We start from the raw sequence: 17348 nt of genomic DNA, 5'->3' as shown, positions 1-17348 counted from the left end.
TTTGGATCAGCATGTGCTCGTTCTCAGAGGGAACATGAAAAAAATATTTCTACATAAACATGAATATAACATCCAGGAGCAGATTACTGACCGTGTCTAATCTGAGGTGCACGTCTAAACGACCTGCACTAAAGAACGAAGATGTGGCCCACATCTGGAAGTAAATGATGAGTTAAGTGCAGTTTTGATGATAGGGAGAAGCTCTGGCCCTTATAACTCCCTGGATGGAGACACAATTGTGAATTTGTTTTCAAAGACATTTGTTTGTGTGTGTGTGCATGCATGCGTGTAGGATCTGCATGCGCGGATCAGCCGTGTATTCTCTCAATCATCAAGATGTTTTTTCACTGTTTATTATTGATGAACCTCGCTAGAAGCATATGATTACCCATCCATCGTCATCTTCCGCTTATTCCTTACTAGTAAGGGTCGCGGGGGGGCTGGAGCCTATCCCAGCGTCAACGGGCGAGAGGCAGGGTTCACCCTGGACAGGTCACCAGTCCATCGCAGGGCCAACATAGAGAGACCATTCACACTCACAGTCACACCTACGGTCAATTTAGAGTATCAATCAGCCTCGTCCCCTCTTGATGTCTTTGGACTGTGGGAGGAAGCTGGAGTACCAGAGAGAACCCACACAGGAACAGGGAGAACATGGAGACTCACACAGAAAGTGAGTGCCCGAGCCGGGACTTGAACCCGGAACCTTCTTGCTGTGAGGCCACAGTGCTAACCACTGCACCACCGTGCAGCCCCATATGATTACCCCTACAGACAATTATTACTTCCTTCATCCTAATGAAATGAGACGAATCACCTCCATATACGAAGGGCCGCTTGACCTCCTCTCTTATCGCTGCACTCGATGACACGATAAACTGACCTCTCTGGCACTCATTTGAGCCACGGAGCGTATCACAATATCAAGTCGCCTGTTTACTTCAGCAATGTTTTGAGCTACATCACATTACATACTTCAAGTTCCACCCATTCCTCAGTGTGGTGTGTCAGCTGTTTGTCTGCTGATAACAACCCTCTCAGCCCCTGGGAGATAAACTCTGTAGAGGCGAGGTGGTTAACGAGAGATACTGACAGCTCACATGACACAACACTGTTCTAATTATTGGGTTGTAAAAAAAAAATGATTAGAACAATGATAAAATAACTGTCAAACTACACCAATCACCTCCCCTTCAGAGGAACGGCTGCTTTTTCTTTGTTACTTGTCATATCCGAGACGTCCAGCAGGTGGCGTGTACTGTGGTAGGATTTGAGCGATTTTCGGCCCAGGAAGATTCACTCCATGTGCTAATACACGTCACGCTTCAGCAGCAGAGTGAGCCCAAAGGACCGCAGTATAAGCAGAGGTAATTGATTTTTTTTTTTTTTTGTAAGTGATTACAGAGGCAGAATTTAATACACTGTTTTTGATTTCAGCTCTTTTCGTCGCTGCTCGTTGCTTTGCAAACATGACACCAGAGGCCCGGGACAAGTCCCGCACTCATCACTGCAGCCAAGTCGCCGTTGACCTGGCGCCAGCAGCACAGAGCAGCAGGACGAGTAATTGAATTTACCTCTGCTGGCGACCTTGGAAGGCAGGGGATGTGCGCTGTCAGGGCCCGATGGGGAGGCCGGGGGAACCGTCCTGTGGGGCTCAGAGAGACTTGAGGGGTCACGAATACTCGTGTCCTTCAGGTATGCAGCCACAGATTGTAAAAGTAGTATGCAGAGACAGGATGTGAGGTTGTTTGCAAGAAACGGTTAGGATGTTTTCGTCATAAGATCCCATAACGTCCCAGCAACTCGGTAGTAAGGCTTTAAAAGCCGTTTCTTGGCCTGATGACGGAGAAACGCACTTGCTTGTCCTCACATTGATCAGTAGTTGCTGTGGCACGGACTTCATCTTATTTAGGCATCCTTTTTTTATCCAGATTTAGTGGACTGAATATATAAAGTATGTCCTCTCTTCGTCAGAGAAACCTAGTTTGCTCTATTTTTTGGCGTTTTTTTCGACGTGAAACATGTTAAAATTGTAGTTTTATGTCATGAAACTGTTAAATCTTCAGTTTGAACCGATGGAAGACATTTCAGTCTAATTTAAGTTGAAGAAAACTGTTGACATTTAAGTTCAAGTCACGGAAAACTGTTGACATTTAATTCTGGTTCTAGTTAAAAACAGAACTTGACATTTTAGTTTTCGACAGAGAAGTCTAGCTTTAGTCCATTAAAACTATTGAGAATTTAGTTCAAGTCAATGAGAACTTTTGAAATTTCACTCGAGTTATCGCTTCTAAAAGAGGCCATTTTAGTTTTTGTCATTTAATTCCATGGACACGTAAATCTAGTGTTAGTCTTTCAAAACTCTTGACATGTGAGTTGAAGGCGATGAGAACGTAATATTTTGGTCGATTGTTAGTCTGTGAACATTTTGACTTGTCTTGTTTTAGTCAGTGGAAACTACCTGCTTATTGGCTTTAGTGGATGAAAACTGTTGCCATTAAGTCGAGTCTCTGTTGATGAAAGTGCATTTTTTTTTTTAAATCTTTGCTATGAGCCTTATTATGTATCTTTAAAGTTTTGGGTTTTTTTTGAGCAGCCGATTTTGATTTGGTTTTTCAGTCTAAAAATGCGTTTTAGTTTTAGTCACGTTTAGTTATTCTGTTTAGTTTTGTACCAGAAAACCTCTTGACGTTTCTATTTTAGTCAGTTGGCTTGCTGTTAGCAGAAGTCACTGGAGTCTGAAAAATTGTTGTCAAAAGTATACTTTTAATCTAGATTTATGGGTGAATTCAACATGAATCTAGTGATCCGATGTGATATAATAGTAGTCAGGGTCTGAACTCCATCATGGCAACAAATGACAAGATGAGTCAATTCAGTAAAAGGTTATTGACTTAATCCGAGTCCAGACGTGCTTTATCTCTCTAACATGGGATCATGACTCACTGGAAACATCACACTAAAGTCTAGAAAGTGTCACCTCTCCATATGAGAGGTGCCAAATAAAACAAGTAAGAGTGGAGGTTATGATGAGATCTGGGACGTGCCTGTATTTATGAAGTGTACATGACCGGGAAGTCTCAAGGTGCCGTAATTTTTACATATGGCAGTACAAACGTGAGAAGATTTCGTCGATGTGAGAGCATAAAGAGCTCAGAACGTCGGCTTAGAAAGTGCTTATTCATCGTGACTTGTCACCACGGTGACGACGGCATTTTCGACAAGAGATCCATTTTGGCATCCCTCAAGTGAAACCCGTCTCCTTCTATGTGTAACGTGTTAATAGTGTCATATGTGTCGTCTGTCTCCTGTCACCCGGAGGCAGCAAATGTGGCAATGTCCTCTTTCAGCCATGTGATGGGATCAGCTTGTAATTGCGGTCGTAACTTCTTACCCCATCGGAGTGACATCTTAAATCACCCCAGTGAAAATATCTTGGGTCAGAATTCGATATTGGTCGTAAAATCTAAATATAAGACCTAAGCTGTTTTGCAGAGCACGCTAGTGGCTGTTTGGCGAGAACACAAACGACGTTGTAATAAGGCCTGACATAAGAGGCCGTGCTGCTTCATAAGAGAACTTCTGCTACTTAGATTTAAATAGTAATATTTGAGAAATCACATTATCATGTTCTGAAATAAAAGGCTATTTTAAAGGAGTATTATGTGCCTGTGTCACAAGCATGTCAGTGTTTCCTATAGAGGTCTGTATGATTTCCAGCTCCTCTGTGTTTAATAACAGAGCTCATGCCATAGTCCCTCCAACAGCCCTCATTATGACTCCGTAATCATAGGTTCCATTTGTTTTTCTTCTCCTCTCTATCTCCTCTCTATCGCCGTCTCTTTTCTTTGTAAAACTACAGGCTTCTGTCTTTCAGCCCCTTCTGTTTGTCTTCTCGTCTTGCTTCAGCAGTGAGCGAGAGCCGCAACTGGAGAAAGTGTTTGTTGACTTTTCAGCACAGACCGGTGCTTGGTAGGGGAGCAGACTGTTATTTATGGCTCAGGGCCGTGTGTGATTGGCTGAGCAGATATAATTATGTCTGGCGCTCAGCTTAGCTAGTTTTAGAATTATAATTCTTGCCATGTTGAGTTCACTGGTTGCTAGGTTACTAAGTGGAGGGTACTCTACCTTACAGATGATGTTTTTGATGCAGTCTGATATGCTGGAGCCGTCAGATGTAGCTGCCTAATAATGATTGTCCTGATATAATAAGCTAGATGTTCATCTTCTGATATGGCCTCACTTTTATTAACTTTATGCCCCTAAGGCTGCATAAGATGAACAATCTTATGGTTTGATGTTGGATAAATATTGAGCCATTGAATTGAATCCATCTGTCAACATCACCCCTTGGATTTTATGGTGTATATTTTATAGTATACACACTGACTGCTCCAATAATAACTAGCGGTTAGCGCAGCATGAGGGGTTCCAGCTCCGACTGTCCCTGGTCCTTTCTGTTTGCCTGTTGCATGAGTTTTCTGTGGTTTCCAGGAGACGGTCCACATGTGCTTTCCAGGGCGAGACGTGTTTCAATATCATTTTTATCCTCCTTGATGCAGATTTGGATGCCTCAACTTGAATAATACGGACCTCTGACGTCACGGTTATGTGATCTGAATCAGGTTGTTGAAAGGAACCGAATTGTGTTTTATCATCTACTTCAGATGTTCTCAAACTTGTTTGAAGCTCCTGTTTCCCCTGAAATATTCAAACTGCAGCTGTCTACCTCCACTGTTGGTGCTAGCACCACCAGCGGCTAGGCTAGCACTGCTAACATCAATGCTAACTGTCAGACACGGTACTGAAAGCCCAAGCGCAGATGGTTTTAACAGTTGGGACTCAGTCTTTGAGTCTGCTGACAGTTTCTGGTGCTCTCTTGTGTGTGAGATGAAGTTTCCTCAGCCAATTATTCATATTTGAACAAGTGAGACAACATATTGTGTGCTAATGGCCTTGTTTTTTCTGCCTCTGATGGGCTAGTTTAAGCAGAGGAAGAGAAGCAGCAGGTTAAGAGGATGCTAAGAATGTTTGCGTGTGTGTGCATACCCCAGTTTAGGAAATGGACAGTCGCCCCTTCAAAGTACAGCCTTGATACCAGACATGTCTTATCGGTGGGATTTTCACATGTAAGATATTAATGCAATCCTGATATCCATCCTGCTAATGTTACATAACAGAAGAAGAATTGATTTCCTGTATGTAATCTTAGTCAGAGATAACCAAGCTAACGGAAGTAGCAGGGTCGCAATTTAGGGCTAATAAATAATGCGGTATCAGATTTCTGCTTGATGATACCGGTACTGCAATTCAAGCTGGTATTTGAAGTATTTCCGCTAAAGGTATCAGAACCAGAATGACTCAAACCACAGCTGCCCACTGGAGGGACTGAAGATTGGATGAATGCAGAGGATCCAATAATGACAATAAAGACTGCTTTTCATAATTAATATTCCTTGAATAATTGTGGACTGAGCACCAAAAACCCACTCTGGATCCAAACGTTTCATCCATGGTTCCTTTCCCTCTGCATTTCCTGGCATTAACGTGGATCTGACAGAGAGACAAATAACAAAAAAATACAGCCATAATACCTCTGCAAAAGCATCCTGCTGTGAGGGTTCTTTAATAGCTCACAGCATCTAAAGAGACAGTATCTAAGGAACTGCAGGATTTTCCAGACAGATATAATATACTAGGGGGTGTTTTGGGTTTGTCTCGAGGAAGAAGTTGACTTCCAGCCAAACATTTATCAAAACGCTGAAGTTTCTTTAAAAACAGTCATATTCCTTGGAGAGGAGGTTAAGTGAATTAATGTGTTCCAGACACCAGAGACATGAGTAATTCTCTTATTAATGCAGTTAATCGTGGATTTTGCCCTTATCTCCTCATTATACAGGGTGGTCTGACTGGGAACTTGAATGGACTAATGGGATTATGTCAGTTTCAGCTGGTCTTTTCTGGGATTATTGCCCACTTGCAGCAAAATTACAAGCATGTATAAGGAGGAGGGAGGTGAAGATGAGACTTGAGCGCTCCACCATAGATAATCCCATTGTGTGTTGCGTAGCATGGCTAATGTGACCACACGCAGTCATATCACTTATTGAAAACACAATGATGGGAGGAGCAGAGGGTCACTGAGTAATCCTCATCCAGGCCATTGATTTTAAATATGCTGACTGCCACAATTCATCAGGACTGACGTAGTTAGAGTGGTGCTTTGTCTTGTCCATCATACCCATCAAGGAGGTCATGCCATCATCGGTGTTTGGTGTTTTTTTTTGTTTGTCAGAAGGATCAGGCTAAAGTTTTGAGGCCAAAACTTGGTGGAGGGGTGTTGCAGGGGTCAAGGAAGAACCCATTATATTTTGGGGCAGATAAGTCATAGCGCTACAGTTTGATGATCCCTCTCTCAGTGGGTCAACCAAAGGGATATTTGGTCAGAAACGCCTTAAGAGCGTGGTGACGAGTTACTGTGAAGACTGGGAGAGTTTCTTGAATGGTGTTACAGTTTAGCCATGGAACAGGAAACTGTCGTACCTGGACTCCACATAGTCGGATTGTTGACAAACTTTACACATTTGATGAGAGTCCTGATCTGAAGATGTCTACGAGCTGCACCGCCTGCTGCTTTGAAAAAGTAAGCCTGATGCAACCAACATTGCTTGATTTACATCAAAGTTTCACTGTTTCAACTTCATGGGATGAACAGCGACATTATAACGTGCATGTGTTTTCTCTAGCGCCGCCTAGTAGATGCAGGAAGTTACATTTGCACCTCAGTGCGTGCATTAGTCTTCTTCTTCATGCAAAATCCAAGCATGATCATGTTTTGCCACCCAGACACACAACACGGCACAGCAGCATACACAAGCTTGTGAGGGCCCATTCATCACTGCTTGCGGCTTTAATTAGGACCTACTAAGTGGTTTCTAGTTTTTAGGGGTTTCTGTGGGGAAACAAAAGACACTGCTCTTAAAGGTTTTTTTGTTTTGTTTTGTTTTTTCAAAATGTATGTCTTGGTACTTTAGGCACCACAAGCCAAATAACATCCTGTTCCATTGTACTGAGGAGAAAGCTAACACCTCTACCGCCAGTACCTCCACATTAAGGCAGATTGTTACAGATGGATAAATAGCACTACAACCACAATCAAATTATGTTGTTTTTTTGTTTGTTTTTTTTTAATTTTGGTTAAAGCATCCCTCAAAGAAAATACACTTAAACATGTTGAATCTTACTTTTCTGCTGGGAACTTATAGGCTGTGTACTCATTTGGAAAGGTTCATTGATACAAAATACATTAATTCTACAATATAATGGTGTATTTTGTTGTATTGGATGATTTTTTCTACTTTTCCACTCTGTCACATGACAATCAGCCCAACTAAGATGGATAAATGATACACCTCTAATAAGATGGCAGCGTCTAGTTTCAGTGTGCGCTGGGGTTATTAAAGATTACATGGCGCTGTGTCAGGGCTCGGGGTGAGCGGATCGTGTAAGTATAGACCATGATTAGTCCTCGCTTCACACCTAATTACTGGTGTGATTTTATGGCGAGCTGTTGTGACAGTGGGTAACAGAGAGTTGTTTGAGTCATTTACAGGACCAGGCTGTCCATGTATCAAGCGAGAGCTGTAAAGATATATGGTTGTAAAAATGTGTAATCTAGTATGTTACATAAGCTTACAGTGTGAATAACTACAATACATAGATAATAGAATAAACTGTTTACATAGTTCCCGCCATGCTAGATGATACTTAAAAAAGAGCTGCTATATTACATAAATTAATGTCACCTCTCTGCTTCTCTTTAGCTTCTGGGTGTAGATTGGAATGCAGTAGTGCCACTTGCAGGCCCCAGTGTCCAGGGAGCCCTAAAAAGGGAAGGAGTCTCAGTCTGATTCCTGGCAGCTCGTGCAGGAGTGAAGGCTAAATTAGGTCTGGTTTCATTGACTTCGAGTCCCCCGAGTACCACCATCCCTGCAGCCCAGCGGAGGGGAGGCCGCCTGATGCTCGGGAGCCTCTGAAATGACCTCAGCCTGACTCTAGAGGCCTGGTAAGTAAATGTGTGAGAGACTGGAGAGACGAATTCCCTCTGATGAGAGCGTTTGTCCCGATAATATTCAAAGTCAACGGTAGCGTCATATTAAAGATTTTATGATCTCTATAATCAATAAATCATATAGGTCAGTTAGCTTCTCTGTAAACAACACAATCATTTCTACTATTATTGCTACTGTGCACATATTTGAAAAAATGACCCTTTCAAATAACATCTGCTTGTGTCCCCACATCCCAAGCTGCTGCTGGAAGTTAGTTGGTCATGTTACTAGCAGAACATCGAGGGATATTTTTTTTCTCTTTAGAAACCTCTGGATGCAGAAATGTATTTGACAAGAAACTCACACACACACACACACACACACACACACACACATATATTTATGTAAAACTGCAATCAGTTTATAATTTCTCTCTGCTCCTATGGTTATTCCAATTTAAATCAAGAACATGTAGTTGTCATTAAAGATGAGATTAGATAAACGTAAGTGTCCTGAAGGAAATTAGTCTTGGGTAAAAGTACTTGGCAGTGCTGCAGGGAAGCAATAAATGACAATCAAAAACTTACATAAGCGATGGACATTTCACAGGTGCACTAGTGCAAGAAGTGCTGCACCCAGCTGCTAACACATTATACATAATAATACATCAGCGATGTAGTACACGAACAACAAAGGCAAATGCAGTGAAGCATGTAAGGTGCTGCACACAGCCTCAATCAACAACACGTTAAAAGATCAACAGCAAAGGGAGCTCATACATAATTTCCCTAAGAAAAATGCTTCGAAAATGTACTATAAAATACTGTCATTGGCAAAGAACAGGCTTCAGGATCGACAGTTTGATCCAGATCTCTTTTTTTAATAATACCCAAATTGATCCCAAATGTGATGAAAATGCATCAGTGTTAAAAGATCCTGCTCGCAAACAAACACGCGTAATTATTAGTTTTACCCTCAAAATCCTGCACTTCCTTCTTTCTTCAAATCTGCTCCAAAAACTGTGTTATTCCTTCTTGACCACTGCTCCTTCCTCCCTCCAAATTTCCTGAGATTAGGTTATGCAGTTTTTGCGTAACGCTGCTAACAGACAAACAACACCGAAAACATTTCCTTAATAAATACATGACTCACAAAACAATACACTGGTGCATTCATGCAAAGGGTGCTGTGCTCAGCTGGGATCAACAAACATGCTGTGTGACATCTAAGTAACACTGACTTAAGACCTGTTATTAATACTGTTTATTGATTAAATGATGACTGGGTTTTCCACAAGTTCATGTCCAGCCGTCATGTCATATGTTGGACTGAACCAGCGAGCTGCTCTGTGTGTTGTTGCTGTTTTCTGCTGATTTAAAGCTGCCTCCCACTCTTCCGGGCTCCTTCCCTTTAGCCGTGCTGTCCACTGTGATTGACTGTGTCTCTTTGTCTGTGCTGGCAGTGGGAGACAGGTGCTGAGTGCTGCTGTGTGTGGGCTCCAGGGGGCTGGGTCAACATTCCAGCGATACTTTGATAGACAAAGTCCAGGGGGGAAAAAGAGGAGGAGGCCGACTGCTCACACCGGCCTGACTGAGGTGGAACTGAGGGGGTAAGCTCAACCCTGCGATGATGTATGCACCATGAGGGCATTGTGATAACACGCCGCAAGTGCTCTGTCTTTCTAAGTCTGTCAACAACGACCTTTCAAGCACCCCACTTCCTGATTAACCAAGCTCTTTTCACTGCTTATCTCTCAGGCTGCTGTAATGCCACTTCCTCTTTTTGCACTCTCACTGCCTGCAAACATACCTGCACATAGTCTTGACAGTTGTGAAAATGGAGGGAAAGAGGAAGTTATGAAAAGGGGATGCATAAATAGAAGAGAAAGAGAGAGGGTTTGTGTGTGTGTGTGTGTGTGAGAGAGAGAGAGAGAAAGAGAGAGAGAGAGGCGGGCAAACAACAAGGTGACCATATTTGGTATCAGTAGATAATGCAAGCAGGAAAATGCAAATGAGATAAGGAGTGGTTGTCATGGAGACTTGATGTTGCGCAGTGATGGTTCGCTGTAAAGCTGACCACACTTGTGGTATGGCGGTTGCTAAGCAGAAGGTACTATAATGAGTGAGCGAGCGAGTGGAGTGAGAGAAGTAGAGGAAGATAGAAATGAAAATGTTAGTTGATCCCAACATGCATTGCGCCAGCATGACCCGTGTTGAAGTGGCTTTGTCTGTCCCAGTGGCACGTCAGCGCTAGACTGTCACACAGGTAAGACCACTATCTCGAGAATTACTGGCTCCTTTAAATGAATTCACTGTAAGTTTTGTTGTTTTTATTTGTTTTTATGAGATAAAATTCTGAAGTGAGGGAAAGTTTATGGTCCACGTGGCAGCTCTTTCTACCTTTTCCAATTTAAAGTTGATACGTCTGTTTATTTGATATTTGCTTGTTACATTTAGAGACGAAAATTGCAAGATGTGAAAGGCCTCTTGGCGAAGGGTGTTTCCATTCGTTTCATGTTATCGCCGAGATAAGCTTCAAGCTTGAATGGCGCACACGCACGCACTCGCCGTGGTGCCAGATGAGGACGAGACAGTGTGCTATTTCCTCTCTGTGTATTTCATAGCTGACAGCTTGAATTGCACCTGCTTCCCCTCACTGCGTCAAAGTAGAAAAGAACTTTTGAGAGAAAGGCACAAATTATGCAGTCAGGATACAGGAACACACACATTAGAAAGGTGGGTTTGTCAGCTCGTCACAATTTTACAACCTGTCCTACTTCTTTTTGTGAATTGTTACTATTTTTACCATGTCGTTTGTGTGTAACGCTCGATCGCGCGCTAACAAGCAAGTCGGGTGTATTTTAAATGTAGAAAAGATCAAAGCTTCATTTAGCTTTTTAATTCTGCCCCCCCCCCATAATAAAATAAGCAAAGTTTAATTGGTTAAATGTAGCTCCTGCTTTGACTGTTGTAGCTGTGATGGCCTGTAATGGAAGTTTAATGTGTATTTGCGGCCTCAGTGATAGATGAGCCGTCAGAGTTTGGCACACAGAGGCCGGGACATTTCCTCAGCGGAGTGAGAGTTCACATCAGCCAGCCAGTGGCATTCACAGAGGGCTGGGAAATAGCAGAGCAGTGAGATGATGGGGTTGCTTAAGGTGGAAATGCGCGTTCATCAGGGAGGAGCGGGGGTGGGGGGGGGTCTAAGATGAAGAGCTGATGGTTTTGACAGAGACAGAGTCGTCTGTCTGACAGTGCGCCAGATGAAGATGAGATGTGGAGATTCTAGATTTTTCTAAACCTGTGGTCTTGTTTTTGTTTTGTTTTTTCAATGTGGCTTTTATAAATTTGAAGCATTTACGATTAAGCTCCCACAAATATTCAGGAAGTCACTTGAAGGTTTACTTTCTCAGATTTGACATAATTCCCCTCGCAACCACAGAAGATGTTGTAAACCTGTCACCGGCTATTCCCGGCCTCTTTAGTCGCCGCCGTGACCAACTGCTCCAATGTCTGAAATTGGTGGAATTTCCCTTTAACTCCATTGCATACATCTTTCTGCTAACATGTTGATTCCTGTTGTTCTCTGCACTTATACGGGCTCATTGTTCTCCTCCAGAGATCAATGTTCAAGCCTTATCTGGTACAAGAAACACAGCGCAGGAAGTTCAACATATGGCTGATTTGACTTCAGATAAGGAAATGACTTCCTGATGTACATTTGATCAGATGGCACGCAGGAGGTGACTTGAAAGTACAGAGCTAAATGAGCAAAACATCTGGTGACCGCGACGCTGGGCTCTACGCTGTTACCTTCGGTTGGACGGGGCTGCGGGTTGTGACTAATACGCCAGCGGTTGTGGTTGTTTTGGGTGAGGGATTAGGGGAATTAAGATGCAGTCATAAGTGAGACCAAGCGATGGAAACATAGACTTGGAGACTGTATCCAGTGAATGATACATAGGAAATATGGACTGGCAGGGCAGAGGAAAAAAAAAAAGGAAGAGAGAAAGGAAGAGAAGTACTGGCGTGCACTCAGTTGCAGTCAAAGAGGGGAAATTCCACGTCAGTGAGTTTCTCAAAGCTCAGATCTTTGGAGGCGTCGTAATGTGTCTCCTGTTGAGCCAGAAGAACATCACTCACTTTGTTTATGTTTCTTCGTTATGGGTCAAGGACGACTCCATCACAGCGACCTCCTGCTGCTGCTGACCAGCACTCAGGACGACTGGTCTGCACATCGAAAAGACCAAATAAATGAGATTTAGCATTTACCATTTCTCTGTTCCCATTTCTCCCTTAGTCACTACAGAATCATACATAGAAATAATTTAGTCTGCATTCCCCTTCCAAAACTAGTACTATGTACAGTATCTTTGACCGGACAGGAAACGTGTGTCACTAAGTAGTTAAGTGATCAAGCTGCGCCGATGGTGCTGCCATTTCAAAACAAATAGGCACAAACAGTTCAACGTCATTTCATCGAGGTGACGCATTGCTTGTTTTACAGCTGTCTTGATAGTTCAGGACATTAGAACAAAACATTTCTGATGGTTTCCTTCTTTGTGAGAAGTTTCAGTAATAAACTAGAAATACTGCATTGCAGTTGTACCCACCTCCATTTTTGTTCATCCGTAACTCCCTGTGGACATTTGTGCCAATTTGGAAGAAAATCCCTCAATGGATTCCTGGGATATCATGTTAATGAGAGTGGGATGGATGTATAGGAGGCTCAGAGGTATAAAAAGATGCTACATCATTTATCAGAGATTGTGAACAGTTCAGCACAGTTCTGCTGCAGACTACTCTAATGGTTTCGAACACAATGTCCTCCATTCCAGACTCCCTTTAGAAAATCAGTGATTTTACTGCAGCAGGTTGTCCACTAGGACACTCCTGTCCAGGAGGCCCAGAAAGTGAGCGGTGAGCTCCACAACGTAGACGGGCTGCAGATGAAGGTCAAAAATCTCAAATGTTGCAGCAGATTTCAGAAAATTATTCATCTGCTGCAAGCTGCTGCGTAAAGTAGCTGTTTTTCGCTCCGTTGCAGTTGTAGTTTTGTGGGCTTCCATTGAATAGTCCAGTGAAGAAGATAATAAAAGAAACTGTGACTGGTATAGATGTTATATGTAGTGCAGCGATGATTCCAGTGCTTTTGCAACATATATTATTTGAACTACTATAAGAAATATCCAAATTAACATCCAGGAATCAACACTATTGCCACACTGACCACCATTTGTGACAAATTAGCCCCGTTGTCTGACACTGGCCGACCTGCTCCAGGCTTATACTCAGTTTTCTTATCTGATGTATAACTCAAACCTCCTTTTTCGATACACTTTCCAGGCTCATTGCACCAAAACACCGGCTAAGTAAAGGGTTAGTGCTGCAGCTGGGGCTCTAGTGCAGATTGTCACAGGGGGTTTAAGGGCCTGCTGTGTAAATCACAGATGACTTATCACCAGCTTTGTATTAAACAGAGCTGAGCATCAGTAGAAGCTGGTCCAGATAGAAAAGACAGCTGAGGCGCGACAATGTCAAATTTTAGAAGCATCCGGGGATATTTTTTTCCTTCTGCATTATGAGAGATTTGCATGTAAATGAAACAGTCGTACATCTACCTGTGATCTGCTGTGTTCTGGTTGGAACTCAGTATGTTAAACTATTTTAAAAATGTTACAGAGAGGCAAAATCTCCTCAATCCCAATTAAATGAAGCGAGCTACATAGACAACATGCAGGAGAAGTCATAAAAACCTGGCATCAGCACCCGTTTAGAAATCTGTAAAGATTCCTGCAGATGCCAAGGCCACTATCTCCATGGCTACGGATATTGCAGCATCAAGAGCGAATCAAGTTGTTGGAGGCTCTGTTAGCCTCTCTGGCATTCCCCTGGATGCAGGTTTGTGGCAACAGAAGCCTTGAGTCAACAACAACATAGGAGATTTGGCAGCAGCAACGCTCGCTGTTTGCCTTCTTATATAGAATGTTGCTGACCTGCTGTGTTGAAACCTCCTTCTCCAATGAGTGTTTAACTTACCAGAGTAGGCTGGTGTGTCCTGTTTTCATGTGTGTGTGTGTGTGTGTGTGTGTGTGTCTGTCTGTGTGTGATGCTGAGCTGAGGTGTCTGAGGGTTGCAGGCCACAGCAGAATTTCTGTATGTAAGGAGGGGGGGGTCCAGACAGAAGCCAGACTCGTACGCTCTCACTAAATTTTTCCATAATTCTTTCCACCAGAGGCTTTTCATTTTTTTTCAGTCTTTCCAGTGGATGGTTTTCCTGCTTATTCTTCTTCACCTCTTTTCAACCTCTGTCTGTCTGTCTCTTTCCTCTCTGTGTAATATTTTTGATGCCCCCCTTCACTCAGCTGCGTAGTCTTTCGTGTTTGTAACCTGTCACTTGTTTCCCTTCTTCCTCCTAGTTTTCATTTTCTTGCTTTATTTTTTCTTCCCTCCCTCTTCCCTCTCTTCTTCCTCAGCCTGGCTGGATAGGCAAGGGCAGTGTTGCTGTAACTGAGCCAGCACTTCCTGGTGTTGTTATTGGGGGGCGTGGCCAGCCTTCGGTGAGGAAGAGAGGGAGGGAGAGGGGACTGCAGGGTCTGTATGCCCAGTGCAGTCAGAGCCCCCTCCTCCTGCTGATATTCCTCCTCCTCCTCCACAGCTGTTGCTACTGCCGCCCAGCAAGCGCCACTTTCCTTGGGCAGCAGACAGACGATCCAGAGGCTGGGGAGTCAGTAGAGACACAGCCCAGCTCAGACGCTTCAAGAGGCAGGGGTGGGGAGACGCTAGCGCACACAGCCAACGCTGCATTGTACACACACACACACACACACACACACACACACACACACACAGACAAACACTCCTCCTCTCTCTCTCTCTCTCTCTCTCTCTCTCTCTCTCGCTCTCTCTCTCTCTGGTGCTCGGCTCTGCACAGCTCCTCCGCTCATTCGCTGCTGATTCACTCGCTTGCCTCTCTCCTGCCAGTCGCTCTGCCTTGCTGTGCTCTGCCTGCCTGCCTGAGAATGGTCCAGCTGGTGCCTGGGGGTCTGCTGTCGCAGCCTGTCTGAATACACGCATAAACACACAGAGTCAATCGACACGCCGGAGCACACACACACAAACCGGAGAGCAATGTGAGAGGTAAGAGCTTGGTTTGTAAACCTCCTCCCTGTCTCATTGGTTTATCTAGATCTTTCCTCCTGTGTGTGTGTGCTGCAGTCTGTACTTTCCAAAGTGAGCGCCTGTGCATCGGAGCATAGGTTAAGTGTCTGCGGTGTGTGTGTGTGTGTGTGTGTGTGTGCGTGTGTGTGTGTGTGTGTGTGTGTGTGTGTGTGTGCGTTTAGTATCTGGGCCACAGGGTTAACAGCTATTTGTTACGGTTTGTTTCATAGATATTGGCAAAGGCACACACATACACGCAGACACACACACACACACACACACACACACACACACCCTGTAAGACACACTCAAGGCAGACAGTCACACAATAGCTACTTCCTGAGGGTAGCGCTAGTTAGCAGGAAGATTTTTCTGGTGTGTGTGTGTCTGTGTGTGTGTGCGCGTGTGTGCGCGCGCGTGTGTGTGTGTTTGCAATGGCATGTGTGTGGAGGGCCGTTGTTGATCCAGGAAGCAGTGACGAGAATCAATAGATTGCCCACTCAGCTTTCATTCCCTCCCTCTGACTCAACGCTGGACACGTCCAGAGTTATCCCGCAGCTCTAAGTAACCAGCGGAATGGTAAAATTTGATTCTCTTTTACCTCCCGTGCTGCGTCAGCCTAAGGGGGGAAGCATGGTTGTGCATGTGTGTATGTGAGGGGGAGCGTTTCTACGTGTGTGTGTGTGTGTGTGTGTGTGTGTGTGTGTGTGTGTGTGTGTGTGTGTGTGTGTGTGTGTGTGTGTGTCGTGTAAGGCAAACTCCCGCCCCGCTGCATGTAAATTATGTGTGACATGTGAAGCTGCTGCTACCTTATATGGCGAGCACAGTATTTCAGTACAGTAGAATCTTGCCAAGCATTCCGGGTCGCGGGAGGAGAGAGTGTGTGAGAGGGTGACTGTCTGTGGGAGTGTGTGTTTGTGCGACTGACTAAGTGAGTGTTTGCATGTGTCTGACAGAGGGGGAGTCACTGGGAGAAGAGGAAAGTTGAGGAGAGAGAAAAGAAAGAGGGGCAAAAAGAACGAGTGGACGCCCAACGAATCGAGGGATTTTTACTTATCGATAATTAAACTGGAGTGAAAGTAAGTGACTTTGCTCTGTAAGATGAAATTAATCAGGTTTTTTTGTGTGCGACAATATCAGACACTAACGTTCTGCTCGCCCGTCCTACTGCCCTTCATCTCTCTGGGTTTCCTCCTGGTGGTGTATCTGTGTGGTTGGGGCAATGATGAGGAATGTTGTTGTTGTGACTTAGGGGGAGTCAGAGTGGCTCAGACAGTAGCACACACACACACACACACACACACACAGACGTCTTCTCTCACACACACACTCAAGCATACACACAGATGCGCGGTAGATTGTTGCTCTGCTGCACTTTTGTCAAGCCTGAGCAACAATGTTGTTGTTTTTTTGTGGAATATCCTGATATTGTTTATGATTATGTGAATGCAGGTGTCCTCCGTGTGTGTGTGTGTGTGTGTGTGTGTGTGTGTGTGTGTGTGTGTGTGTGTGTGTGTGTGTGTGTGTGTGTGTGTACAGATCTAGGATCAGTCCCACAGACAGGATTATATGCCTGGCTGCTTCTTTGCTGACAGGTTAAGCCTTTATTACACGAGGGCTTCTCTCTGTGGTCCTACTGTTTTATGACAGCCGTTCAGCAGTTTGACACAGTTTCAGTAGCACGCTACACTGGAATGAATTGACTCCTTATTACACCTTATTACACCTGAGTGACTCTTGAACCCGCTCTAATATTTATGTAGTCCTGCTTTTCTTTTCTTCCTTTGTCTTTTATTTGGTAGCAAATAAATACCAGACATCACGCCACCTGTAGCTGAAGCGCAGGGTAATAATCAGGCACGTTGCTGAGCTATCAGAAACGTGTTGCTGTTGTGTCCAGAGGTATAAGAGTCATCACCAGCCTGTTCTCGTTTTGCTACTTGCCAATTGCGTCATACACATCTTGACATCTTTTCCTCAGGTGAAAGCCAGACAACCTGGTATAACTTTTAATAACACACTCTTGCCCCCCGTAGTCCCGCCGTTCTCTACGCTGCTATTGTCCCTGAAGCCGCGATGCCCCGGGCCTGTGTTTGCCTCTGGTACATTAGATAAGAAGAAGACAGTGAATATGTGG

General features: G+C 44.1%; 1 protein-coding gene and 1 long non-coding RNA gene across 11 annotated transcripts in view; both read left to right on the top strand.

Moving 5' to 3' along the window:
- The first annotated feature begins 1294 nt into the window (after positions 1 to 1294).
- Positions 1295 to 9613, top strand: LOC147261510 (uncharacterized). The gene is made up of 4 exons (XR_015116113.1): positions 1295 to 1367; positions 1438 to 1695; positions 7824 to 8065; positions 9514 to 9613. It is a non-coding gene; the product is annotated as an uncharacterized LOC147261510 (long non-coding RNA).
- A 5260-nt stretch (positions 9614 to 14873) lies between these two features.
- The window catches only part of mbnl1 (muscleblind-like splicing regulator 1), a 47916-nt gene continuing 45441 nt past the window's right edge, over positions 14874 to 17348 (top strand). For 2 of the 10 annotated variants that reach the window (XM_086203556.1, XM_086203553.1), the window contains exon 1: positions 14879 to 15190. The gene's annotated coding sequence lies outside the window, so the exon portion shown is untranslated. Of the gene's footprint in view, positions 15191 to 17348 lie in introns of all 10 variants that reach the window. The other 8 variants (XM_086203552.1, XM_086203551.1, XM_086203558.1 and 5 more) reach the window with 6 other exon arrangements.

This window comes from Aulostomus chinensis, chromosome 5 (assembly GCF_037954235.1).
Source record: "Aulostomus chinensis isolate RoL2024-O1b breed Wild chromosome 5, RoL_Achi_v1.0, whole genome shotgun sequence".
Classification (NCBI taxonomy): Eukaryota; Metazoa; Chordata; class Actinopteri; order Syngnathiformes; family Aulostomidae; genus Aulostomus; species Aulostomus chinensis.
The sequence above is the reverse complement of the archived record's forward strand: the minus strand, read 5'-3'. Positions and strand labels throughout refer to the sequence as shown.